This window comes from Triturus cristatus, chromosome 2_2, assembly GCF_964204655.1.
Source record: "Triturus cristatus chromosome 2_2, aTriCri1.1, whole genome shotgun sequence".
NCBI lineage: Eukaryota > Metazoa > Chordata > Amphibia > Caudata > Salamandridae > Triturus > Triturus cristatus.
Genome location: NC_140582.1, coordinates 332247452 through 332273875, shown reverse-complemented (window position 1 = coordinate 332273875; position 26424 = coordinate 332247452). Strand labels below are relative to the sequence as shown.

At 42.9% G+C, this 26424-nt stretch overlaps 1 protein-coding gene across 3 annotated transcripts in view; it reads left to right on the top strand.

The window, feature by feature from the left end:
• GSTCD (glutathione S-transferase C-terminal domain containing) overlaps positions 1-26424 on the top strand; it is an 841775-nt gene that overhangs the window by 706960 nt on the left and 108391 nt on the right. The gene's annotated exons all lie outside the window — the stretch shown is intronic.

The following is a 26424-nucleotide window of genomic DNA, read 5'->3' as shown; positions in this document are numbered from 1 at the left end:
TTTTCCTCCATTTGTTTAACTCAAGACAAGAAGTGGCCGGATAAGGAGAATTATAGGACTGATAGCTCGGTGTCTCGCACACCCAGTAGAAAAGATCAGTCAGTGGATGCCGTAGAGGAAGGGCAGGGTCGGACTGGGACAAAAAATAGACCCGGGCACCAAAGTAAAAGTGGCCCCCATTCCTGAAGCATATAGTTAAAATAGTGCTAATAATGGGAAATGAACAGTTAAAACCGCCCCCACCTACCCACAAAACCGTCCCAAAACTGCTAAGACCGACCCACACACTGATCCATCAGACCAGCCCATCAGGCACTGCCTGAACGCCCTATAGGCCAGTCAGACCCTGGGGAAGGGGAGCTTATTGCCCGAGGTAGGTGAGCCACTTAGTGAGGAGGTTAAGAGCTGACTTACATTCATATTCGGTTTAGTGCTGCATTTCTGGTTTAAAGCACAGGTCTATCTCATTAACCTTCCCAGAATGAGGGGCTGTCCGTATCTGAGCCGTTCCACCCACAGCACTCTTCGAATTGGCAGGCGGCAGATAGTGCGATTCTAGAATCTACAGCAAGGCTGATAACTCAGTGAAGGTAGGGGAAATCTGAATGGTTGAAAGGGAAATGGAACAGCGTTTGGATGGTAGTTACTGAGGTTTGAACCCAACTCCCCATGTGAGGAGTGCTGGGGCAGCACAACTCTGACAACACAGGACTGGTCTCAACTCAGGGTGGACTTAAGGCCCTTAAACTCTGAGGCCTGGCTGGCTGACACTAGGGAATTGACCCGAACTCCCTCCTCATCAGTCAATTTTGATTCTCTGCGACCTACCCGGACAGGTGCTAGCTTCCACATCCCCAGACACATGATGCCCTGGGTCTGCGGGACGGGAGCTGAGTGCACTGCTTCAAAGTAGCCTAATCCACCTACTGATGTTCACTAATCAGTCTGATAATAGCTGCTGATGTACTCCGGATCATTCCTATGCTGTTATTTTTGCATATTTTATTTTACGCTTACACTAGAGACCCTGTTTTTATTGATTTTTACTAGTCTTTGTTTATATTGATATCTTTCCTACACTGTTTATGTAACCATTGGATGTCTTGTTCCTCTTTATAAGAATAGGCCACTAACCAAAAAGCCATGTGATTTCCACTGACTTCAGTCAGCTCTTTTTCACTGTTTTCTATATGTATGACTGTGAGAAGTTGGCCTGGCATAAGCTGGTCACTAGTTATAGTGGCCACCTTGCACCAGTCCAATTCGACTCTTGGTAGATAGGTTTAAAGACAACCTTTTAAAGAAAGCTATCCTAGTGGTAGCTGTGGCGAGCAGCCTTCAGGCTAAGTCTCTGAGGAATGTAAAGCAGCTTGTTTTACCTTATAATCTCTTGAATTACCAAATGAAAAGACACCACACAGGTATAGATATCAAATATATATGTATTTATTTCTAAATATACTCTACTAATCTCTTTATGAGATTAGAGGCAGGTAAACATTCAAAAGATCAACAGTTCTCAATAAATTAAGTACAAATATGGCTGTAGCCCTAGGGGCTTACCAGACCATATACTAAAATAGTGGGTTAACAAACTCGACTTCCAAAAGTAAGAGGCCTAGGGCCTTGGGAATCGCTGGGGCTTCACTTCTGCAGTGTTAGCAGGTAAGTAATCAGCCCAAAGGAGACGCGTGCAGTGTCTAAACACACATGTGGGTTTTCAATACGTTTCAATGGCAAATGTCGCGGTTTGTATTTTACAGTTCTAGGGCACTTCGCAAAAGTCGACAAGCAAGAAACTTACAGGGTAAGTATTTCGAGAGCCAACACACACTTGGGCACCGGAGTGCACGAGTTACCTCACCCAGGGAAGCCGGGTGCATAGGAGTCCTTTGGTGTCGGGTCGCGGTGCTGTTTTCAATGGAGATCCTTGAAGACTTGCTGCTTGTGGCGACTGGAGAGGTGTCCGTTCGAATCCGACGATGGATTGGAGTTGCAGAAGACCTAGAAATTGAGGGGACAGAGTTCAGAGTCACTTGCCAGTGACTGGTGGCCAGCAAGATGGATGACCACAGCTGTCGCGTCTCTTCAGGTCGATGATGGTGTTTTGTTTCTTCGCTCACGAGGACCAGGAGGGATCGAAGATGACCAGCAGCTGGCTTCGGAGGTTCCCACGACGTCTGCAGCTGATGACGGTGTCGGCACCCGGATTGGAGCCAACAAGCCTTGGCAATTGCAAGTCTCGTGTAGAGTGAAGATTGGCAATGGTGCAGACCAGCAAGGTCTGATGGACTTACCCAGCAAGGGTAAGTGAGGGCAGGCCCAGAGCAACCAGGCGAGCCCTTGAAATCGATGTGGAGGTCTTCAGGTGAGTTACTAGCCAACGGGTAAGCAGCTGCGAAGACGCCTTTGCAGGAAAAGTTTAACAACAGCCCACGGTCACTCAGGACGGGGTAGGCTGCTGAAATTCGGTACTAGACCTGCTAGGGACTTGGACAACAAGTGGTCCAAAGCACAACTTCGTTTGACGTAGTTTAGGGCTTGCACTCGAAATCAGTGCCTGGTTCCCTGGTATTGCTGTTCCTCGTCACTCTTGGGTCCAGATGCCACAGCTTCGCTGGGGACTCAAAATGGCCGTCGAGAGGTCAGGAAATCCGCTTCAGGGGACGCAGGGACTTCGGGCTCTGGCGGGAGCGGTAAAGTTTGCAACTGTTGTAGAGAGTTTTGGTGCCTGCCAAGCAGGGGAGTCACTCCTTGACTCCAAGGGAGATTCTTCAGTCTTCCAGAGATAGTAGAACGTCGAAGGGCCAGGATTCTTCTTAGTAGAGCGTCGTCCAGGTGTAATCTAAATTGCATTGGCAATGTGTGGTATCTTATAGTGAAAAGATGGGAGGGACTAGCTCTATGACCACTCCCCTAGGAGGGTCAGGGTAGTGGGTGGTTACACCCACTTCCCTTTGTCCAGTTTCGCGCCAGAGCAGGGGCAGGTAGCCCCTGAACCGGTTTGAGCTGGCATATGCACAGAGGAGCCTACTGCTCCCCCAGTGCAGGACTTCAAAGCACTCTAAGAGTGCACCCACCCAGCTCTAATACACTAAATCCTGTCTGGGAGGTGGTGACACCTCCCTGTGACAGGAAACCCTTTGTTGGGCTCCCTCCACTGCGAGTTTCGGTCAGCAGCAGGAGGGCAGCCCGGTGTCTCTGCTGGTGGCATCCATTTTGTGATGCCAGGGCTCTAGATGATTTCTACCGTGTAGTACAGTGTGTACATGTCGTCCCCTCTAGAAGGGTGGGATCCTACTCCCACACCAGTTACTGGTGTGGGGGTAGGATTCCAAGTTGTTTGACACCAAACACGACATGTTTTGATGCAGTCGTTCCAAAGTTCGCATTTACCGCGAGGTTATAATGCACTTAAGAGTATATGGTTTAACCGCATCCACAAACAGCAGCAGAGAATAGACTCTGCCAGCTGCAGAGGGGTCCTGCTCAGGCAGAAGCACCCCCTCACATAGTAAACCAAGCACCCTGCCCTTGGGATTGATAGGGCCTACCATAGGGGTGACTGATAGGTTTATATGTGTGTGTATGGTGAGATATAGGAACCTATACCTCAGTGAGGAGTGCTAACACTACCTCACACAGGCTGCAGTAGCAGGCCTGTGGTGTCAGATTGTGAGTGCTTTGTGAATACGCGTCTCTTGGAAAGACGTCCTCACGTTAGCACTCCATAGCGGAAGAGCCGCTGTAAGAAAGTAATACGAACGGTATTGCTTGGTTCTTTGCTTTTTTTTAATTCATATTAACTTCATATGACTGTTTCAGTAGTATGCTACTGTTCATACTGACATTAGTGGGTTCAGACCACGAGACAGTTCACTACAATATATCCATCGTGTTTAGTAAGCCATTTTTTACAAATATCCCCGATGCATTCCGGGACAAGCCCTTCGTCAGGGGGAATTCTACGAAAGAAATAAAAGGAGAACATAAGGCTGGGATCCAGGATGTATGCAAACAAGAGTAAATAAACAGTAAACACTTCAGTTGCCGAGTATAATATCAGCGTGCTAAACAGTGTTATGGCGGTGAACCAGTGACAACGGAGTAGGCGCATAAAGGGTCTATAATATATCGAGTTGGTGAGCAGCGTGCTTAACGGTACAGTGGTGGTGAGCTGGTGGCAAAACGAGGGTGACATAGTTTCCGTATCATTTACAGAACTGGAGCTGGTAACATGCAAAGCGAGAAAGTGGAAAAGGTTAGATGTTAGCGTTCGCAGGGTGAATAAAGTTAAAAAAACACGAAGGATAATCCGTTCTACGTACCAAATGGCGGTGATTATGAAACCAGTGGTGTTAAGAGTAGCGTGAGTCTAGCGAGTAAGGAAAGATTATCCAGAAGGATACCGGGAGCCCATGTGGACTCCCGTATGTGGGTAAAACAGAAAGAAAAATGAAAACCAGACTCATAGAGCACAAAAGCAATATTCGCACTAAGAATATGAAATCGACCGTGGCAAGACACTTTATGGAAAATAATCACAATTGCAGTCAACTGAGATTCTTGATTTTAGAACAAGTCAAGATCCAAAGAGGGAAAGACAATGGAGCTGTTCTGTTACAGCGCAAACTTTATTGGATACACAGATTGAATTCGGTTTACCCGCATGGTCTTAATGAACGCTTTGAATTTAGCTGTTTTCTGTAATTAACCTATTATGTACTCTTATATGTATCCTGTCGCTGAACCTCTCCAATTTTTTTTCTCTTCCATCGTATAATTCCACCTTTATTTCTTATTATTGTTGTTTTCGCCTCTTACCTCCATTCATTTCATTGTATACATGCTATTTCATGTTTACTAATGTTCTCCTTTTTTATTAATTTGATTTATTATTATGTATTTGGATTTCTTCATCTCTGATCACCCACCTACGCTCGCTAGTCTTTCTTCTAACCCCTTCAGTCACATGACTCGCTCGCGCGTTTCACTTGGTCTACTACTTCCGGGCACTAGATATTTAGTTCCGGGACTAAGCCTGCATGTCTTCACCCTTTCAGACGAGATTCCTAAACATCTTACACTATCGGCGCCATTCAGGTATTTATTTGCTCCCGGTATCCTTCTGGATAATCTTTCCTTACTCGCTAGACTCACGCTACTCTTAACACCACTGGTTTCATATTCACCGCCATTTGGTACGTAGAACGGATTATCCTTCGTGTTTTTTTAACTTTATTCACCCTGCGAACGCTAACATCTAACCTTTTCCACTTTCTCGCTTTGCATGTTACCAGCTCCAGTTCTGTAAATGATACGGAAACTATGTCACCCTCGTTTTGCCACCAGCTCACCACCACTGTACCGTTAAGCACGCTGCTCACCAACTCGATATATTATAGACCCTTTATGCGCCTACTCCGTTGTCCCTGGTTCACCGCCGTAACACTGTTTAGCACGCTGATATTATACTCGGCAACTGAAGTGTTTACTGTTTATTTACTCTTGTTTGCATACATCCTGGATCCCAGCCTTATGTCCTCCTTTTATTTCTTTCGTAGAATTTCCCCTGACGAAGGGCTTGTCCCGAAATGCATCGGGGATATTTGTAAAAAATGGCTTACTAAACACAATGGATATATTGTAGTGAACTGTCTCGTGGTCTGAACCCACTAATGTCAGTATGAACAGTAGCATACTACTGAAACAGTCATATGAAGTTAATATGAATTTAAAAAAAGCAAAGAACCAAGCAATACCGTTCGTATTACTTTCTTACAGCGGCTCTTCCGCTATGGAGTGCTAACGTGAGGACGTCTTTCCAAGAGACGCGTATTCACGCAGTTTCTTACACCTCAACGATTAGGAGGTGGTCTCACCAGCACCAGAGTATTTATACAAGGACTACCTGATCTATTATGCTTTAACTGTGAGTGCAACCGCCCTACATTTTTATAGATTGTGAGTGCTTCCCAGGGGTGGCATAATACATGCTGCAGCCCCTGGTAGGCCTGTGAAGTACCAATGCCCTAGGTACCTAAGGTACCATATACTAGGGGCTCATAAGGCACCACAGTATCCTATCACTAGTGCATCTAATATGCACACCAATCATTTAAGGGAGTAAGCAGATAGGCTGGGGTCCTGGATAGCAGGATCCCAGCCAGACTAGTCAAAAACCATTCAAACACCAGGAAAAAAGTGGGGGCAACCATATAGTCAGATTCCACCTTCCTACAATGACTAACCCTAAAATCCATGCCGCTGCAAAGACTGCAGCGGGAGCCTCTCTGCACCGCCACTAGAATCTCCATTAGCACCAGACCCCGGTCTTCCCTTGACTACAAAGGGCTCTGCGCAGACTGGCCAATAACTTCCGTCACTACCCCCAGCTTTTACTTACCATGACCCCTAGGGACCCGGAAAGTTCAGCATACCTTTTTTTTAAATTTTTTTTTTTTTTTTTTAAAACAAACTTTATTGGGATTTCCATATGCAGGTATTACATATTACACATCACATGAAACAGAGGATAAAATTCAGGTGTAGTGTATCATCCGTTCAAGTTGTGCTGTTGCGCCTAATATAACACAATAATGTCACAATCACGCTAGGAGGGTCGCCAGTATGTCCCAGCATTGTGCTCCACATACCCAGTCTTTGAACAGATGTGTTCAGGAGGAGCGGAGACTGCTCAACTGTTCACAATCCCCCAATCCCACCCAAAGCCCACCCTCCATACCCACCCATGCCACAAAGTAAGCAGTCACTGTCTGGGGGACTCGAAGCATCCTCCCGGCGGGGGGGGGGGGGGGGGGGGGTGAAGAAAGAAGGGACCGCGAGCCGGAAGAGAGGGCAACCCCATCCCAAGCCCACGGATGAGGGAGGAAGGAGGCCAATCCATGTATCACGACAGGGGGGGCCCGACCACACCATTCACCACCTCACACATTACCCGGAGTCAGGCACACCCTCTCACTCCCAATGACCCATCCCTGTCAACTAGCACCACCACTTATGTGGGGGGATTCCGGGGGGGGGGGCAGGCACCATAGCCCCTTCCTCCGCCTCCTCCATCTCGCTTTTGAATGATTCAGTCAGATACGCCCACTCCAGTGAGATAGGCCGGAAAGTTCAGCATACCTATTGGTGTTTTTCAGCGATCAAGGTCCCCTCTAACTCACATGGTTCCTACTAGATCATCCTGTCGACCTCCCCTTCTCACATCACTGACACTGGAACTCTAATCTTCTCAAGAAGTGGCCACCACCCCTCACCACCACTCCCCCCCATCCCCACACACATCGCCATGATCTAACAGATACACCTAAGCTCTCATAATTGCTAACTCCAACCTCAACTCGGCACGAACACCATCTTCGGGTACCAGGAATAATGCGCAAGGGAGCTTCATCCTCATCTCCCCCGGAAGCCTCCCCCTCCAGTTCAACCCTCTCTCAAAGACCCACCACTCTCTTTACACCCAACCATGGCTTCACTTACTCATCCTTTTGAAAGTAATGGTCCTAACTACTTCTGTACTAAATTCCCACCAAATCTCTCCAAGCATGCCACCAAAAACTACAAACACAAGATCCTCAAAGAACACTCAAAAACACTAATAACAGACATCTATCACAGCGCAACACATGGAGACCTCACAACACACCTCATTTTCTACGCCAAAAGAACTGCCAAATGGAGAACCAATTTTCTACAGAACCTACTCGTAAGCAATGCCACCAACATCCAATCTGGATCCAAACTAACCCTAATCTCCTCACAAAAGTTCACTGGCGAACTGTTTGTAACCATCTACGAAAACTGAAACATCCTCACTCAAGCCACAAAACACAATTTTTCCACCTCTGACCGTCTCTTCCCCACCCTCTTCAACACCCTATCCCCTAACCCCAAACCCATCACCCCTCTCTTCTGTGCTGAACTCTCCCCTCTACCTTTTCGCCATGCAGTCGAACCCACTAGCCCCATTCCCCAGATGACAATGCCCGCCTCCAATCCCACTAAACACCACATCTCCATTCACGATCCACCCCACCTCCTTCAGCCACCCAACCCCTACACTAATAATCCAATCACCAACCACACAGGTTCCTTCATCCCACGACATCAGACTAGACCCAACTCCCACCCTAGCCTACGAAGATCACCAATCCACCCCATCCTCCCACTTTGAACCAACCGCAGCCCGAATGACCTCAATCACCAGCCTGGAGCTTAAAATGAATGCCATAGTAAGTGAAATCACCGCTTTACGCAAGATCTCAAGTCCAACCCCAGCTCACCTCCTGATTTGTTTACCACAAACCCTCCCTTGGTCACCTCTAACTCTACTCCCTAGTTGAATATCCTTCTCAAACAATATTATCTCAAACCGAGACGTGCTACACCTGACATGTCTCATTATGAAGTGGAAGCCCTGATCAACTCATATGTATGCCACAGCCACAAACCAATCCTCCTAGCCCGAAATCTTGGTCATCCTCATTACAAGCAGGATTCCTATCACCAGCCGTCCTGCCAGGCCACCAGCCCAACTCACCTCCATACAACTCACTCAATCTGAACTGAAAGCGGCAACCATATCAAATTGCACGCTCTTAAACTGTAGGTCAGCATCGAAGCAGGCCACTGAAATAGCAGAAACTATCTTACTTCACAAAATGGACCTATGCTTTTTGACAGAAACTTGGCTGAACTACCACTCATCAGCCATCTTGAATGTCTTCACCCCACCAGGTTTCGCGATCATCTGTCGCAACCGCAAAGATTGCACCGTGGTGGTCTAGCGATCATACACAAAAACGCCCTCCACCTAACACCCTTACACACAAATGAATACTCAACCTTTGAATACCCAGAAGTTACCCTTCCTTTTAAAGGCCCAAACCCCTTTGAAACTCCACACCATCTATCTCACTCCAGGTGATAAAAGTCAATTCTTGGAAGAAATAACATACCTTATAACACTAAGCTCCTTGAAAGATTCCCCAGACATTATCCCTGGAGACCGAAACTTTCACCTGAATGATGCCAATGACACTGCTGAAAAAGCACTAGACTTCCTCCTAGAATCGAAAGGTCTCACCCAACACTGTAAAAACCAAACCTCCTCTATTTCATAACATCTTTCAGATGTCTCCACTAAACGATGTGAAGAGTTCGCTAAATTCTTCGCAGACAAGGTAACAAACATTGAATCCATATTAGACCTCCTCCCCCTTCTCCTACCACCAAAGACCCCGCACTCAACGAAGGCCCCCCACATTTACCTTCACCAGCTGATGTCAATCTCTACAATCCCACCACCTCAGAATAACAGAACTACAATGTCAACCACCTTCATCCCAAAAAATAACGTAACCTAGTCCGAAATCGCAAATGTATCTGAAAATGAAGTCAGGGAAATACTTTCATCCATAAAGTCAACCTCCCACCTCTCTGACCCTCTCCCCTTCTCCCTTGTAAAAAAACTCAGAAACATCATAGCTCCAACCTGGACGAATATCATCAAATTCTCCCTATCCAGCAGCTCCATGCCGGCCGCCCTTGAAAAGAGACTGCAATCCTGAACATCACTGATGACCTATACAGATCCCTTGATGAGGGTGATGCCTTTCTCCTTATCCTCTTGGACCTCTCAGCGGCATTTGATACCATCAGCCTCACACCCTTCTCAACACCCTCTTACAACGGGCAGGCATCAACTGCACACTCCTACAATTGTTCTCATTATACCTGAACGAAAGATCTAACCTAATCAAACTAAACAAGTCCACATCGACAGTAACAGTCAACCAAGGAGTCCCCCAACTATCAATCCTATCCCCTACCCTCTTCAACTTCTACATAGAACCTCTTGCACTGATCCTGAAAGAAGTAAAAAATGCCTAACATCTCTTTGCAGATGACACCCAAATTTATAATAAAATTGCTTCAGTCAAAGACATCCAAAACATCAACAACACTCTTTCCCCAATACACACCTGGCTCAACAAGAACCAACTTAAATTAAACCCCAATATAACCAAACTCATACTCATCCAGCCTAAAAACAATCCCTATCTCATCCACTACTAGATCGACAGTCTGACTGCACTAAGCTGTAAACTATCTACATCTACCTCTGTCAAATCTCTTGGGATTACTATCGACAAAAGCCTGACCACGAAAGAAAATAATAGCACCTCTGCAAAAAGTGCCTTCTTCACTTTAAAACACATTAAAAAAATCAAACCATTTATCCCCTCTGACGACCGTAATCCAATCCCTTGTCCTATCCAATCTGGACTACGGCAACACAACGATTACTGGCACTCCAAAAATATACCTTCTGCCAATAAAGGCCACATTCAAAGCAGTGGCTAGACTGATCTCTGGAGAGAGACAATTTGGCCTCATCACTCCCACTCTCAAGAAACGCAAATAGTTACCTACTCTACTCTGGAAATTCTACCAACCTTGCAAACTAACCTTCAAAGGCGGGCCAAAACGACCTCTGCGAAGCGCTAACACCCTGCTCCTCATCCCTTCCAAATATTAGACAACTTAATCCCTCACTCGATCCTTCTCAGAAAACGCACCAAGAATTTGGAATGCCCTTCCTAGGGAACTGTGTGACAACCAATCCTACCTTCACTTCAGTAAAAACGTAAAGCTGTCTCTTCTCAATAAATTCCCAAACTCATCCACCTAAATTACCATGCTTGACCCACCAAATACCGCATCTAACAAACTCACTGTTCACTCTGTCCTCGAACCCAACTCCCCCCTTGATACTCCACCCCTGCCATATACTCTATTAATATATGCTCCCCACTTGTATCTATCTCCTCCAAACGATCCCTGTTTACCCGCTTCATGTGTTGTATTGTGATTGTGTGACTTTTCCTTCCTACTTCTGCTATGCCTCCTGTAAATGATGTAAACGATGCACATGTAACTCTTGTAAAGCCTCACTTTATAGGCATAACTCCTGTAATCAATATATATGTAATTCTTGTAAAGAGCTCTAATGCCCTCGAGTCTAGTTTGCACTATTAAAATTAAAAATAAATAAATAAAGGTTTTTGGACAGCAAACACCCGTGAAGCCGTATAGTATGGGGAATAGGGCATTGAAGGCCATCAGGTAGCAAAGGGGTCCAGGTGATCAGATCCCAAGACTTTGTAGTGTAGTGGAGCAGTCAAGCTGAACTAGCAGGAAACAATTGAGCTTATGTGCTGCTGCATATAGCATTACTGAATCATCACCTTGAATTACTGTCCGCATCTGGGGACCACATCTTTAGGAACATAAGGATCTATAGGTTGTCTGGTGAGATGTTGCAAGGTCTGCAGCATGATCCAGGTAAGTGAATAGATGTCCCCCCCCCTTTCATCCAGACATCAACATAGTTGATACAGAATGTCCTACAATGGTGAACACTCCTTCTGTTTCCAAAAATTGGATCCAATTCCCCGATACTTATCAGGAACAAAGATACGTTGCTCAAGCATTGTACAGTATTGGTAATTTTTCGATTATATCAATTAAAACTCCATACGGGACTATGCACATCCACAAGATGGCGGCCGCAAACTGACACGCAGAGCCACGGTGGGGACGGGGTCACCTGGGCTGCTGGTGCCGATGCACAGCGGCTGTCAGTACTCCTGAACACCACCCGCTTTTGGGGACCTCCTCAAAAGGGTGAACTTGCCACCAACCCATCCCGATGCCCACCATCTACTGCACACCACTGGAGCGGGGTCACACTTGGCTTTGGCAGCATCTTGGATGGGAGGTGGGGAGCCTGACCTCCTCTGCCCCCATACAAGACCCCCATCCAACTTCATGGGTGAGAGGAGCGGGTGCCTCTCCCTGGCTGGTGGTTCCGATGCCCATCTCAAAAAGCAGGGAGACAGAGTGTCTGCACTGGCAGACAGTGAGATGGAAATGCTTCAAAAAGAAGTGTTCCTACTGCAGAAATCCATTATTATAAATGGGGTGACCCAAAATAGTCAAAGGACCTGGTTATCAATTGGTATAAGAAACAGTTGGTCCTAAAACATTATAGTTCAAAAAGATATAATCAATGTTAATGTTTCTTCTTCAAAAGGAATGAATCCTGAAATAAATAAGGAAAAAAGAAAACACAGGCCAAATACATTCTATATATAGGACAGTACCCACAGGTATGGTCATGTCAAGAAAAAGAGTTAATTTATTCATAAACAAATCTCAATATTTCAATTTACAACATATCAAATTGTGGGGGTTACTACCAGGGGGAAAAGAGAAAGGTGATGAGTTGGTGCTCGTGTGAAGGGAGGACAGAGTCAAAATGAATAAAAACCACAGTATTCACAATGTACAATATCAGCTATGGCCAAAGTCCTTAGGTTTCTCAGGCCTGTCCCTACTGTCATTCAGAAGACTTTAGACATTTATTCAGGTATTTATATCACAGTGACACATCATCTGTGATCTTGGTAGGGGTATGGGGTACATAGAGTACAGGCCACAGAAGGGGGGAAAATTCGTCGACGTTTCGACCCAGATGCTAATACGGGTAAATGATCGCCTCAGCTACGGGTCTTCCTCAGGACAGGGACAATAGAACCTATGTATCCAAACTGTAGCGCCCCCTACGATAGGGTGGGCAACCCATTAGTGGTGTGCCTTGATCCACAACAACCTTGTTATTCGGCTTGGCTTGGCGTAATGAAAACGACAAATACGTGGGATTGATCTCTTAGTTACACCGCTGCGATTAAGCGGCGAGAGACTCTCTGAGGTATAAATTCATACAGAGGAATACTTGAAGGCACATAATCTTTACAAAACAGTGCGATAATCATGTTTTGCCAGTAATGCATTAGAATCGCAAAAGTGAGTGTTTGATGCATAACTCTTTACGAGCATCTTAGCAATCATACTGAACCCATACATGCCTGACTGGTCACTCCAGACCATGCAGGTTTCATCCTGAATAGGCACTGTGGGGGCAACGCTACACACATACTCCACATCATCAATAAAGTTCATTGGCCAAACAGGTAAGCTCTTGTATTAACGACAGATGCAGAAAAAGTGTTCAGCTGGATACACTGGCCCTACTTAAACACCTTGTAACATTTTGTCTTTGGGAACAAATTATGTTGAATGATCCAGAGCCTGCACATGGAGCCACTAGCTCAGTGTGTCTGATATTGCGGGAGTTCCTTCTGGTGGTGCAATGCATACCATCAGCCTCTATGCAGATGATGTCCTTATGGTGCTTACCGCCCTGATGTCCTCCCTGCCTGCTGTAGTGACAGAACATCGCCACTTCGGTGCTAGTCTCAGGTTTTTAAGTTAACCTCTAAAAATCACAGATCCTCAACCTGTCGCTGCCACAAATTCATAAAGACCATTTGTGCACCCAATACACCATCGGAAATGTCCATCCTCTATTTGGGGGTACAAATTTCCCCCTATGCATCCAAGAAAGCGTATATTAATTATCCTAGCCTTCTTGAGCAAGAGCGGTATGACCTACCGAACTGGCGCCATCACCATCTCTCATGGCTAGTCAGAGTGGCTGCAATAAGGATGACTATTCTACCCAAGGTTCTATTCCTGTTTCAATCCTTACCATTGACACCGCCCAATAGCTTCTTGCGATCCTTACAGACGGAAATTAATACGTTTGTATGGGTTGGGAAGAGTCCATGAATGAATACAGCCTGCATACAGTTGGACAGTAGAGCGGGCCCTGGGGATCCCCACCATTACACAAAACTTCCAAGTTGGAACCTCGAAAGCAGCGGGTGTGGGACTTGTATTCCTCCCCCTTCACCAAGATGACTCTGACGGTTTGAGTCAAGGTTGCGATATGTAAGGGGTTAAGTTTGTTTCCCCTTAATGATTAATTCCTATTCTCACCAATCCGGTTTTTACCTCTGGCCTGCAGGGTAAAAGCTTATTTCATTGGCAACAGGCAGGCTGTAAAAGGATAGGTAGTTTATAAAACACCGACTGAATCATTCCCTTCGACAGTTTGAAGGAAAACCACAACCACGCTGAAGCGGACCAGATACAATACATACAAATCCGGCACTGGGTGATGCAATCCTCCATTAGCCCTCACGCTCACAGGTCACTAACACCTTTTGAGAGATAGGTATTTCTCAAACTCGACGATAGATGCCTCATTACAGAGGTCGATACCCTTCAGTGCAACCCCTGCCACTAGACAAGACAGCAGGATGAAATATCTTGCAGCCCTCAACTGTTCTCCTCACATCATAGATTCTGCTAGATCCTTGGGAATTACATTAGACAAAATACCTGAATGTGCAGAATCACCTCAGTACGGTCTCCAAAGGATCGAAATTACCAGATTAACATTTTGCGGAAACTTAAACCTTACCTCCCACAGGACGACCTGAAGCATGCGGTTCAAGCTCTTGTGTTGCCCAGACTGGACTACGGTAGTGCCACACTATGCGGCCTACCTAGACACAAGTTGGCCCCTCTAAGGGCCTCCCTTAACATGGATGCCAGACTTGTCTCTAGAACAAAAAGAAATAAGCACATTTCCCCAGCTCTAAAATCCCTGAACAGGCTCCCTTATGAGGCAAGAATTTAACTAAAGATTTCATGCATGACTCATAAAGCCCTACATTTCAATACCCCCAGATATTTGGCTCAAAAGCTAGAAAAATGGGGGGGGTTGCAGATCGTCGAGGAGCGCGAGCTCCCTGCTTCTGAAACCCCAATGTTTCCATTAAAAAAAACAGGATACAGAGCTTTCTTGGGTGTCTCCCCTAAGATATGGAACCCTCTGCCACCGGATGTTTTCCTAATCTCATCTACCGCCTCCTTCAAAAAAGAAGCAAATTAATTTCTGATTAACAAGTTTTTGCCCTAAGATATCACCTTTGGGTTTATTGATTGTAACCATACAAGCTACTCTTTTATGATGCCTGACCTCTTCATCGCTGACTAACTTTAGAGAACAATCTTAGTAATTTGTTTATTTTTAGTGCTGTGTCCTTCATTCTTATATGTGACTGGCTTAGTTAGCTCAGTTATACCCTACATTCCCTTCATGTTAAGCGCTCTGATACCCACTTGGGTCATGTTCGCGCTATACAAAACTTTATTAAATAAATAAATAAGCAGGGTGGATGCAAAGCCGGATTGCACTTTCACACACAGAGAATGGGAAGGCCTCTACTACCTAGCCAAACACACAATTTACAAAGCATCCAGCACCGAGACTGCTTTCAAAATTGCCACACATTGGTACTTAACTCCTGCCCGGGTTCAGAAGTGTAGTAGTAATTTATTTGTTAATTAATTAAAATCATTACAATCATGTGCACACACACAAAAATAAAATAAAAACACCTTTGAAAAGAACCACTACTTGTAAATTAATAATTAAACATTTTTCGACCTAACGTTAAAACCTTTACATAAAACAGTAATTAAAAAGCTTTATAATCAGTAGAGAACATTATACTTCCAATAATTTCCATTTAAAATGCAACAAAATAAAACAGCATATATTAGCAGCAGTTTTTGTAATTTGCAAATATCTCACTATTATCGTTTCATATTAAATGAAAAAAAGAAAAAAGCATTATGCTTACCATAATACCTTTTACTAACCGCAAAAAAAAAAAAAAATTATTTTAGCAACATCTTTCTAAGGTAACATATATTAGCAGCAGATATTACAATTGAGATCCTTTTACTATTATCCATTCATAAACTACTATAAAGTGCATTGTGCTTACTAAGGTGCTTTGTTAGCAGCTAAATTATTTTAACTACATCTAATTAGAGTAACATGTTTTAACATCAGATAATTTAGCAGTAACACAGTTGATATAATATGACCTGTGAGCGACAGTAACTTCTAATGATAAAACATTTCATAATTTCAATAAGTAGACATTAAGAGATCATACCAACTAAAAAAAGAATGTTATCTCTAATAATTGTCTACAAACTCCTAAATTATATTAAGTTGCTGGTACTCTATAGTCGTATGATATTATTCTTCAAACAGCTATTTTTTGCAATTTCTTTTCCACAATAGTGATGAATTTAATAAAGAGATGGATAAATTTAATATCATCACCACTTAAACAGGCAATAACTGCATTCCTACATGTTCTAACTCCCGATTCGTTAAAAATCGGTTTAAGGATAGACTTTCGAGCATCAGTTAACCCTGGGCATATTGTTACAATATGCATTAAGGTTTTGTAACGCCCTGAACGTCTCAGGATCGTTTAACAGACACGACAATGAGGACGCAACCACTTGTGAAGGGTTAGTTCTTTTAATGAAGGCAAATAAAATACAAAGAACAAACAAAAGTTATAGTCACTGGAATCCTCCAGGCTAAGTACGTTACCAGCCCACAGCACGGATGGTCCTAACCGTCCTCTGCATATACGCCGATCCCGGCGTATGCCAACAGAGGGCAGAAATGAAATGGCCGACAATGCCAATCGGTAGGCTGTGAGGGGCACGAAGAGTGTTGGGGAGAATCGAGGAGTCAGGGAAACACCCAGCCGGGGTCTCTACCTGAAGGGAGCAGCCGCTCAACCTCTTCCTCAGACTGCACCGGGACGCGGAGTCACCTCCTGGTGATGCGTCACCGATACCCCAATCACAAGCAAGAAGACTGAACCGAGAGCAGCCGCTCGATCGATCCTGTGGACTTCCGAGTCTGTAACGCGGCAAACACCTCCTGGTGTGCGTTACAGCTGGCAGTCCCTGTGTCTCTGGTCGGGCTGGGAGTTACGACTCCAACCAGCAAAAGCGCCACTGCGCTTGGACTCAGCCGAGTCAAAAAGCGAAGCTCAATGGTTGACCGGTAGAGCTTCCGGGTCCTTCACAGGTGACGATGGGGCAAGACACGGCCCAGGGAGTAACGACTCGACCTACCTCCGTTCTTGCCTTACTGGAGCACCACTCCGGAACACTGCTCTTCACGAAGCAGGTACGTCGGTGTAAACACAATATCCGACAGCCTTGTACCTCCCGGTTCCTCCCTTTATAGGGCGTGTTTTCCTTGAGTTATGTAACAGCTCTCCTGTTTACATAAGGGCGTGTTTCCCTTGAGTTATGTAACAGCTCTCCTGTTTACATAAGGGCGTGTTTCCCTTGAGTTATGTAACAGCTCTCCTGTTTACATAAGGGCGTGTTTCCCTTGAGTTATGTAACAGCTCTCCTGTTTACATAAGGGCGTGTTTCCCTTGTATGACAGGAATTCTTGACAGGTTTCTTCCGTTAACCCACAGAGCCTGCAGACATTAGATGACCATTTACTTTCCCATTTTGGTATTCCATCCTTTGTTGGATATCTACCCAACCTTAAATGAATAAATTTGTTCTTAATCAAAGGTCTCAAATGGTATGACAAATAAAGTTGAGGGGACAACCTACCAAAAGAGTTAGCTATAGTCCAAAAATGAGTTTTTTTTCTTAGGTCATCCTTGTCCATTATAGTGCTAAGCAAAGCAGCCATTTGATTAATTTCTTTCTTAAATACAGTTTTACTCCTCACTTCGTCTTCTAATTTTAAGCATTTATAATTGCTTAAACAATCATTTAAATATGACTGCCAACTTCTTGAGTATTCACCTTCTGAAATTTCGAGCCAACACAACTTCGCTAAAGATCCTTCCTCTGATCGGACTAATGATAATAAAGATTTTAAAAATACAGATTGGCGTGTCAATAATTGGTTCTTCAAACCAAATTCTAATCTTATATTGGCACGACTAATATATTTAGGTATCTTAAAAACAGATTTGTATGTCCTAATTTCTATATCATCAAGCAATTTTGCGTCTTTGCCCCTAAAGATGATAGAACAATAATCTAAAGATGGAATCAATTTAGCTCTCATCACCCTCATTAAATGATCATAATTAGGACAGACCAATTTGTCTCTCAATTTTCTAAAAGCAAAAGCGAGGGATAAACCCCTGGCTTCAAGTTTATTAAAATGCTGCCTAAATATCAGTCCGTCATCAAAAATAATACCCAAGTATTTATATGTTTTAACATTTTCAATCACCAGGCCGTTAATATTCCATTCTTTTATTCTCGGTTTACCCTTTCCCATAGTCATTATTTTTGTCTTTTTTATATTAATAGTTAGTCCATTTTGTACGACATAGGAGTTAAAGGAATCAATTAACCTTTTAAGGCCTATAGCGGTTTGGCTCATTAAGATGGTATCATCAGCATATTGCAAATATTTAATTTCATTACCGTATATCGAGGGTGAATGCGAATTAATAGTATTAAAATGGGCTGGGAGATCGGCCATAAAAAGATTAAAAAGGCAAGGAGCCAAAACACAACCTTGTTTTAGTCCTACGTTAGTAGTCAAACGACGAGTCGTATGTTTACCATCGCCAATCTTAATCTGAACCCAGGTATCGGAATAAAGTAATGTAATCATTTTTAATACATTTTCCGATATTCCCCAGTTCCTTAACTTCGACCAAAGAATATTTCGCGGGACAGAGTCAAACGCAGCTTTTAAGTCAATGAAGCACACATACAGTGTTTGCTTCCTCATTTTAGCTTTTTCACCTAATAATGTTAATAAAATCAGATTTGTATGAGTTGATTCACCCTTTCTAAACCCAGTTTGAAAGTTGGGAATCAACTTCTCCTTTAAAGCCCATACCTCTAAATCATCCAACAGACAACTAGCAAAAATTTTTGCATCTACATCTGTAAGTGTAATTAATCGATAATTAGCCGGATTATCCTGGGGGCCACATTTATAGATTGGTTGTATGATACTTCCATGCCATGTTAACGGAATAAGGCCTGTTTTAAGTATTTCATTAAACAGGAGCATTAATAGCTCCGGCCAATTCCTTAATTTAGCTTTAAATATGGCATTCGGAATACCATTTGGACCTGGAGCTCCCTTGGATTTAATCTTATTTATCGCTTTTTCAACTTTTTCAAGCGACCAAGGTTTGATTTCTACACTATACTGATGATGATTAGGACTCTCCTGTCTAATTCCATTTTTTATTTTAGACCTACAGGTAGGACTATTGCTAATACACTTATCATGCAATTGGCCTTGAGTATCCACTTTCGAATTAAAAAAATTCACCCAACTTATTTCATCTACATTAGCACTACTGCTTCTATTATTTCCATTTTCAAGGTTATTGATTATGCTCCAGAATAACCGCAGATCTTTTGATTTACAAGCATAATGCATCTTAGCCCATATTGATTCATAATGCATTTGCTTTGCTCTCCAAATTTCCTTCTTGTAGCCCTGTTTTAAATCTCTAATTTTAAGTGATATCTCAAAAAATGATACATTGCTTTTATTTCTGTACAGCAATCTAATTGCTTTATTGAGTCTTCTTTTTTGTTGTAATAGGTGGAACGAATACCACTCTGGTTTCTTAGGGTTCAATAATATACCCCTAGATGGCTTGTCCCTAGCACATTTAGCCAGGAGTTTGTTGCATAAATGTGTCCACAATTCCACCATGGGTTTCCCTTCACCATAAGCAGACTGCACATCTTGTATTATACAGGTAAGAACTCCCAAAATACTTGCCTCATTTTTTTCATTCCATATTAATCTTTTAAGATTAAAAGCTATGGGAGCTGTTTTCAGGATTTTAGTTTCAGGCAGGCAATCAAAGACTAAATCAAATTTAACCACTTGAGGATTGTGGTCACTCTCAATCCTCGGGACTATCTGATAGCTGCTTACCATGTTATATAATTTTTTTGACATTATTGTATAGTCTATTACAGATAGACCACCAGCTTTATTAAACGTTGGAGTATTATCTGAGTCTTGCATAATTTTCAAATTGTACTTTTTAAACTCACAGTCTGTCCATTGAGCTAAACAGTTTAAACCAACTGTCTGTTTTTTTGAGGCAACTAAGTGCATGTTAAAATCACCTGTGATAATAAATGCTGAATCTAGGTGATCAAAATATAAAGTTTTTACCAGTCCCCATAACTGAATAATTTGAGTGGATCTAACCTTCTTTTTACAACTTAAATAAACATTTTAAAAAATGATTGATTGACCAGCTATTAATTTGATACACTGCAACCATTTTAACTGAAGGTCTATTTCAAAATGTTCTACTCTAAGACTTAAAGAAACATATATAGAGAGCCCACCACAAGGACGACCTGAATGAGCTTCACGTGTTGCACTATTGCAGTATTCAAAATAACCAATAAATGGTTCGCTACACATATTCCATGTTTCTTGGAGAATTATTATATTAAAAGAGTTTAGAAAATCTATTACATTAGGATCCTCAATTAGGGATTTTAAGCCATTAGTATTCCATGAACAGAATTTCAGAGAATTTGAAACTTCATCAAGAAGAGGTTCACATCAATCCTTCTTTCCATGATTTGGATTTGTTAATATTCCTGGAAGCCAACTCCAATCATCTAAAAGTTCTGGGGATTTTTTCAGTGCCTCACATGTTCGTAAACCAGACGGGCTACTTCTAACCTTGATCCCATAAGATAAATTTAACTCCGTCGATGGGCCTGATGCCCCTTTTAATATTCTTATCTGTGATACCTCAACTAATTTTTTCTCCTCCTTTTTCTTTTTTTTTTGAGTCAATAACTCAGGTGGATTGATTGGAATTAGCAGCGTTGGATATCGTGGACCTTGCGGTCTCCAAACTCTAATACCCCACTTTTCAAATATTGTGCTATTGGCCATTATTCTATCAACAATTTCAGTATTTCGCCAAGTTGTAATTGTTGCTTCTCTATTCATATTGACATCTTCCTGCCTAAACTCTACTGCTTCCAGATCCTCCGTTACCACATCTTTAAGGTCTATAATTGCATATAACAATTTCAAGATATTACCTCGATTTAAAATATCATGAGGACCTCTTGTTGTATAATAAGGACAAAAGGCTACTTTCCTCTTATCAATCAACAAGTTTGATGCCTCTATTTCCTCCTCATCTACAAAGGTGGTTGACAACCTGTTCTCGGTTGGAGACACCCGAACAATATCTGCTAGGCAGTTCAATTCATTATCCTTCATTAATTTTCCGTATTGCACATCCAATTGGGCCACCTGATCATTCATATTGCCACCTTGCTGATGGATAACCTTCTTGACTCCCTGTTCAACCATTACATCATTAATAGATTTCAGACACAAGGTATGCCCCTGTTCATTTTTAATACTACTTAAATGATTGGTATGGCCTACCAATTTCTGTTTATAACCTAGAGGTTCATCTATAGCGTCCACCCTTTCCTTTATAAGTTGTTTCAATCCATCTTCCCTCAAAATTTTTGAAGGCTCTAGTATAGGGCCTGGACTCAACTTACATTCATCTTGCTCAGCCTTATCACTGTCACAATCCTTCAAATGATTTCTCTTAACATTTAATCCCGAATTTTTATCATTACCAAAAATCGGAAAATATAATTTCATTTCAGTTTCGGTTTTAGTTTCTTTAGGATTTTTTGGGGGATTATCACAACTATTCTTAATGGGTGATTGTAAGTTGTACATTATCTTATTACGTGTCTTCCTTAACCTTTTTTTTGCCCTTTTTGAAAGGTTCTTTGGTTTTAAAGGGACACTTGTTACCTGGGACTGATTTGGGCCTGACTTTTTTACACTACTTTGTTTTTTGGTTAACATAGGATATTCAGTAATAAAGTTTCCTGTTGCCAAACAATCTTTATTTAAATCACCCTTCATATTAATGAGGGGTTCTTCTATTGCATTTATTTTGCTTTCATCTTTTACAAGTTGTTCCTTAATATTATTATCAGAGCTATTTGTACTATTTCCATTGGGTACATCCTTTTGATGAAGAGTCAAATTATCTAATGACAATAGCCCCGGTCTAGACGTACAACCTGAGATATTCTTTTTTTCTAATGAATCAGTTGTTTTTTCCGTACCTTGTACTCTTGCACCCGACAACTTTTTTACTTCGTGGACCATTGAGCTTACTATAGATGGTAAATCGGAAATTTTATCAATCAATTGCGCGCAGGTACATGTTATATACAGATTCTCTTTGTCCGCTTGAACCTTTGTTATGAGGTTAGTTAATTGCAGGAGTTTTGTATCAATACCCACAACATGGGATGCTAATCTATTTAAGATATCTACTTGGACGTCCAATTTATCAGAATGGAAATTAAGCGCATTGGTGATAGAGTCCATGGTATATAAAAGACAATCCCATACGCCCCTCTCAGGACTAACCACTCTTTCTTTTGGATCACCTAGGTTTGATTTGTCTGTCTCCTCCAGTTTCATTGGCGAAGATATATCTTCTAGATTAAAATGGCCATTTAATTCTATGCTAGGTTGATCATTTATATTAATAATATTATCAGTATTACCCACACCTGGTTCCACCAGTGATTCATTAGTGGTAAAACAATTCTCCATACTTATACTTGACTGTTCCAGATTAAATAAACTGACATTACCACTTTTGTCCAAACAGCTATTTGGACTGAAAATTAAGTCCTCTAAAACTTCTGGGACTTCTGGGACCAATATCGGTTCAATAATATTTTCTTCACAACCCAAATTTACAATTCTACAATCTACTTCCGAATCGAACACAATAACATCTTCGACATTTTCTACCTGGTCAGCAATGAGGGCGCACATGTGAATCTGTGCCTGAACCTGCGCCCTTTGCTGGCCAGCTAAGGATGATGTCGCCTGGGACAAAGATAACGGCACCATTCCCACTCCTACTCCTATCCCTTCATCAGTTGTATTCCTATCCTGACTACGTTGACTATCCATGATAATATTCAGATTTTCAGGCATCTTTAAACAGATCAAATCACAACTCTTTTCCCCCTTTTTACACGATGATAGCGGTGAGATTAAAGACACCTTACCATCACTAGTATCCCCGCTAAACTCACCCTTATCCTTTTCGGTGATATTACTTGTGTATTTGTCAGACTGGTTTTGATGGTACTTAAAAAAATAACTCCTTATAGATGATTGAGCCACATATGGAGATTTCATACAGATCCTACTATCCATACTACCATACTACCCATAACCTTCTTAACGGGCGCTGATAAGACCTTATCTTCAACTGGCTGACACAAACTTCCCTCTATAACTGCACTGCTATTTTCCTGCTTATCCAAATTTTCCCCATTTTGCTTATATTTCTCCGGTTGGGGTTGAACCACTAAAGATTCTTTAGCTATCTGACTTTGTGTAGGCTTTGTTATAGCCAAACGCTGGCGACCTGACCTCATCCTGATTCACTCTGTATTCACACTGTATTTAACTGTTTATAACCAAATCAAACTAGATTTTCTTAATCAATTCCCTCTACCCACCAAACAAGCAAAAAAAAAATTAAAAAAAAATATTTAACACTGACACAAACCCCTTATCAGACTCATGCACAATTAAAAATCTACTACTAATTAATTTCCGTCGACTTCCGTTGATTCCGGTAATTCAGCAAATTCTGCTATTTAAAAGTTTTTTGTTATCTGTTCAGTTCACTTTCCTCTCGCTTTTCCTCTCCAAAAGAGACTTCTCTCTGGTACGCCTCACTCTCTTCACTGCGCCGCCTCTCCGCTTGTAAGAAAAAGGAGAAAAACTGCACTAACCTAGCCCACTAGCCAGGTATACCCACCTTTGTCTAAAACAGGCAGGCAGGCAAGGCAAGGCAAAGCAAGAGGGAGGCCACCAATATGGGTGGACTTGAGCAGGCTCGAACAGGCTCGGTCAGGCACTGTCAGCTCAGCAGCGTAAGAGTTCAACCAGCTGAACAGGCGACGACGGCAACAGCAACAAATTCGCTTACTGCTCTCCGCTCTCTCCTCTCTCTCATCAAAGTCTTTACCTCTGTTATCAAAACAGCAGGCAGGAAGCACGGCGGCAATCTAACGCCGCCGAAAATGAGCTTGAACTGGGCAGGGTAAGGCGGGTCAAGCAGGTCAGGAGCACCTTCCACCTTATGCCTCCCGTCCCGTACGACCTCCACCTACCGCCAACAACCTTTCGCTGCTCAACTGTTCAGCTCTGCCACTGCTCTCAGCATTTAGCGTTAAGCATTTAGCATTTAGCTGCAGCTCGCTCGCTGCACGCTGCTCCTCTCGCCACAGCCAACTGCCGTCGGATGCTGAACACGCTCTGGTCTGCTCCTGCTCCGACGGCGGAAGTGAACGTCGGACAGGATTTGCCTGATCACTATGTGTAGTTTATGTATGGAGAAAAATTATTTACATATATTGTAATAATACTTCATAGTACTGAAGGTACTGCTGTATGGGTACATACAAGAATCCTTTCTGAGTTTGCAAATATTTATTGCATCTACAGTGGGGCGATGTGCACAAGGGTTCAGAAGTGGAACTTGGGGGGGGGGGGGGACGAGGAATGTTGGAGGGGATGCGGGAGCACAGGCACTCTACTGCACCTACTCTGGAACTCTCCAAAGCTGGTCTGGTACTGGGGAAAAGTGCTGGACGGTATAGAAAGTCTTCAAAACTCCAATTCCTGCCATTCCCTGTATACACACTACTGGGTGTACCTAATCGCTTAACCTACCCCCGAAATCTTTGGGAGGCCGACAGATGACTCTCGCTTTAGAAGTAGCACACCAGGCTATCCTTTCCCTCAGGGGTACTGAAAGGGTACCAGATTACAATACATGGCTACATACCCTATGGTTCATACTGGGCATGGATTTACTGCCACTTTATAGATATTCTCTTATCAGAACTCAATAAACTGACCTGCCCTAAATATCGTAAACTGTTGCGTTTGACTCAAGACCCCCAGGAGACACAGCGGCTAGGAATCCACAACCAAGGGCAAGGTACAGGGTATACTGATATATAGCGACTACAGGCCAAATGAGAATATTTGCAGTGACTATGCTGTATATTTTGTTTTCCCAAGAGTGTTCGGTGGATACAGTTCAGTTCATGGTTGGGATTACGCTGAGCAGATGCACCGCACTAATGCTGCTGGCTTCCAGGGTGTAGGCGACAGAGCTGTGTAATGGCTTTTGTTTCTTCCTTTCACTTAAATCTAATAAAACAGAATTGATCCATAAAATGACAGAGACATCAAAACTACTCATCGGTGCAGTCTGAACTTCCAAACCAGGTACAGTCTGAACAGCAACCACAAGCAATCCTCGACTAGCTTGGCCTTTTTGGGCTTCATCAGTGGGGTGCAGCGCGAGTCCAATAGCAAAGTGAGCACGGGACCCATGTTGGGGCTCATGTGTTCTACTTAGAGCATCTCAACTAAAAAAACAAAAAAGTACTGGATGACATTTTTTAATTAACCTCAGTCAAAACACACATTATTTCATTATATGCAGATGAGATGGAGGCCACCATAGTTTAACCACAAATATTGAAAATCATTTAAGAATTTAGGAATGGTATGGGTTTCCAGTGAATTGGGCTAAATCAGTGTTATATTGAATATGCAACACAGATTTATTCCAGTACCTAGGATTAGTGTACAGCGAACTGTAATCACAACCTTTTCCTTAGGCGGCAAAATGTCATGCCTGAAGTCAGTACTGCGCATTGAGCTCAAACCAAGGAGGGTCCTAGCAAGAGTGCCAGTGCCGTTGGGCTTACTGTGGGGTGCAAAAGGCCTGTTTTTCTTTTTTACACATCTTAGTCTGCAGTCTGATGGTGTCCTGGCTGCGGGTGAAGCGAGAACCGCCAGAGATGGTGAGCTAGTCTGCTAGATAAGCGGGGTGTTGGTTGTGATGGCTTTGTGTACAAAGCATGGAAGAAGTGAAAATGTATTTTCCCAGTACTGGTGTTCTGCCCCATAACTTATAAAGTCTCTGAGCCAATACTGTGCCCCATTATAGTCCTGGTTTCCAGTCTGATCTGATCCTCATTCTCATAGGTTGAAAAGTCTGCTGCGGGATAATTGGTTCTGCAGCATGACCAAACACTGTGCTAAGAAATGGTGAGAGCAAATATGGCACCGCTTTTTTGTATTCTTTTTATATGGTTCATTCCTACCACTGGAGGACAGTAAAGGGACTTGATTGTGGAGGACAGCAGACATGGGAAGAGCTGGTCTAATTAACGTTCTCACTTGTTCGTAGTATCCGCTATGCCTGTCAATGCATGTTAAATGAACCTTAAATGTCAAACATACCTTTGACATTTAATTTCGTGGCTTGCGTTAGCCATTAATCACTCGGAGTGGCATGCCCAACCTCGCCAAGCTCCCTTGTACCCTCTGAACACGTGAGTGCTTTGTGGTGATATGCCTGAACAGATATCACATTAAATAAAAAATGTCTGTTTAGGTATGGGCAGTTAGAGGTGTAATTACAAGTAAATCGTGTTGAGACCAGC